A 3,465-nucleotide genomic window follows, 5' to 3' on the forward strand; every position below is an offset into this window, starting at 1 on the left:
AAAAACTACTTTGAGATATCATCTAACTCCAGTAAGAGTAGCCCACATAACAAAATCCCAAAACTACAAATGTTGGTGTTGATATGGAGAAAAGGGAATACTTCCGTACTGTTAATGGGAATGCAAGTTAATACATTCCTTTTGGAAAGAAGTTTGGAGAACACTTAAGGAGCAAGTAGTAGACCTGCCGTTCAATCCTGTAGTTCCTCTACTAGGTATATATCCAGAAGACCAAAAATCACTTTACAACAAAGACATTTGCACCAGAATATTTATTGTGGCTCAGTAAACATGGAGGCTGCATAATATTCCAATATTAATATTAACAAATTTTGGTATATGTATACCATGGAATATTATGCAGCCTTAAAAAGATGGAGACTTCTTTTATATTTATGTGGTTGGAGCTGGAACATACTTTTTTTAGTAAAATATCTCAAGAATGGGAGAAAAAGTATCCAATGTTTTCAGTACTATTATGAAACCAATTTATAATCACCCTCACTTTTTTTTTTTTGAGACAGTCTCACTATGTCACACTCAGTAGAGTGCTCTGGTATCACAGCTCACAGCAACCTCAAACTCTTAGGCTTAAATGATGCTCTTGCCTCAGCTTCCCAAGTAGCTGGGACTACAGGTGCCCGCCACAATGCCGGCTATTTTTTTGTTGCAGTTGTCATTGTCGTTTAGCTGGCCCATGCTGGGTTCAAACCTGCCACCCTCAGTGATGTGGCCAGTGCTGTAACCACTATGCTACAGGCACCGAGCCCACACTTGCATATGAAAGATAAAACACAACTATAGTCCAGAATGAAGGAGGGAACAGAAAGGGAGGGGAGAAGGTGGATGGAGGCAGAGTACCGTGTTTCCCTGAAAATAAGACCTACCCCAAAAATAATCCCTAGCATGTTTTCTATGCATTTGTTAAATATAAGCCCTGTACCGATAATAAGACCTAGTGATGGGTGTGGCTATGCAGATACACATTTCAGCGTGGAGTGGTAAGGAAGACTAGAGTACCTTTTATCTGCCACAGCTCCTTTCTCTGAGCTGTTCACACTTGCGCGGGTGTGCGTGTGGTAACCGCGGTCGCAGGCATCCTATTGCGCAGGTGCAAATGGCTAGGGGAAAGGAGTTCACACATCACTAGTGCCAGCTCCACCAACTTGGTCAGTTCCCCTTGTCAGGTTCCAGAAGATGACGACTTAACTGTATTTTAATAAATGTAGATTATTGTATTATACTTAATAAAAATAAGACATCCCCTGAAAATAAGCCCTAGTGTGTCGTCTTGAGAAAAAATAAATATAAGACGTGTTTTATTTTCTGGGAAACACAGTAATTGGTGGGACCTCACCTATGACGTATATTGCAAGGGTATGTGTCAAATCTATTATGAGTATAAATATCTCAACACAGTAATTAAGTGAGGTGAAGGCTATGTTAACCAGTTTGATATAAGTATTCCAAACTATATAAAATCAGCACATTGTACCACATAAATGCATTGATGTATCCAGTTGTGATTTAATAAAATTTGGATATAACTTAAATTAGTGCTGAGAAGGAAATTTATAGCACTAAATGCTTATGTGAGGGAAAGATGAAAGGTCTCAAATGAATAATCTAGAAAAAGAATAGCAAAATAAACCCATAGCAAACAAAAAAAAACCCAAAGGAAATGATAAAGGAGCAGAAGTCAATGTATTTGCAAACAGAAAAACAATGAGGATAAACAATGAATCTAAAAGTTGGTTCCTTGAAAAGAGATTCTGTCTTAATTGGTAATAGTGGAGTTTAAGGATTCGGATTTTACAAATTCCCTATGTGATTCCCCTATGTAATAGGGGTTGCGAAGCTCTGTTGGGGAGGCCAAATATATTTTCTTGGGATTCATCTTGCTGTTGGCATCTACCTGCTGTACCCTTTGATTTCTGCTGAGGGAAATTTGTGGCCATTTCGTTTTCTCACATTTTTTGTTGCCCTCAAAGTTAATACTTGACTTTCGTGTTAACTTCCATGTCTGATTACTTCCTTAGCCTGGGCATCACTCTGACTGGTGGGCATTTAACAGTAATCCTCCTTCACTTCACACCCACACCTGCTTTGATTGATCTTGGAATTAACTCTGAAACCCCCCTCTGATTGACTTGTTACACGTCGTTGGTTACCAGTTTTGGGCTGTGATCACCCAAGCCACAGTGACAGTATGTCTGGTGTACCTGGTCCTATGACCCTGGCTCTGAAGGAACTAAAAGACTTGATTTCTTGGTTGTTTCCTTGTCTGTCCCCTTTCTGGTCGCCAGTACAATGCCACCCCTCTCTTAGCTTAGTATTAACAGTTGATATGTGGTAAGTTTGTGATTATTTCTGTGTGTGACCTTGTATGTGAGGCCCACATGCCTGTTATTGTTACTAAAACCTCACAAAGGTTACTTTTCCCTTTTCCTTCTAATAAATTCTGATGATTACTTTAAATCATATAGCTGTTATTGCAAATACATTACAGGTACAAGAAGATTTCAATGGGTGAAGATTTCAATGTGGAAACAACTCATAGCAACAGATAAAGACATACTAGAAATCATTATTTTGAAATTATTTAAGTTTTATCTGGAGAAAGAATTATACATTTCATAGTAAAAGCAATTCTTGCTGATTTATTATTAAGAGCTCTTATCTGTAAATGGTATTTCATCTTAAAGTGATTTACATTTTGTATATATATCTTTTTATTAAGATGCCAGGCCTACTTACTTATCTGAATAGTTGAAATTTTTGAATGTATGTACATAAATTAAAAAGAAGATATACTGCTAATCTTTTAGACATTATTGGAAGTGAGACTTTTTTCCTTAAATGACGTAAAGCACATTTAAATTTGTAAGGGTCAAGAGCCATTCCTATCTGTCAAGACATCCAGGCTAAAACCTGAGTGAAGTCTGTCTCAGCCAAATGGTAGGCTGAGAGATTGGGGGCTGGGGTGGATGGTGTTAGGAGAGTGATAATTTAGTTGTATAGTTTGAATTCATTTGATTTCTTTGGTTTAGACCAGAAGTTGAAAAACTGGCCTATGAGTCAAATCTAGGTTGTCATTTGTATTGGTATGGCCTACAAGCCATACAGAATGGTTTTTATATTTTTAAATGGTTGAAAAATAATCAAAGGAAGAATAATATTTTGAAACATGAGAAGTATATGAAATTCAAATAGTATGAAGTTTTTGTTAGAACAGAGCCATCCTCATTTGTTTAGGTACTGTCTATGGCTGCTTTCATGCTACAGTGGCAGATTTGAATAGTTATGACAGAGACCATATGGCCACAAAGCCAAAAATATTTCCTATCTGGTCCTTTACAGAAAAAGTTTGCTGTCCCCAGGTTAGACTCACTTGCCAACGTGGTCCTCCCATGCAAGATGATTTCTACTTAAGGGGTTAAAAATTCCCAAACAATTTGTTAACAA

Source organism: Otolemur garnettii, unplaced genomic scaffold (assembly GCF_000181295.1).
Source record: "Otolemur garnettii isolate 467f Iridium unplaced genomic scaffold, OtoGar3 scaffold00153, whole genome shotgun sequence".
Classification (NCBI taxonomy): Eukaryota; Metazoa; Chordata; class Mammalia; order Primates; family Galagidae; genus Otolemur; species Otolemur garnettii.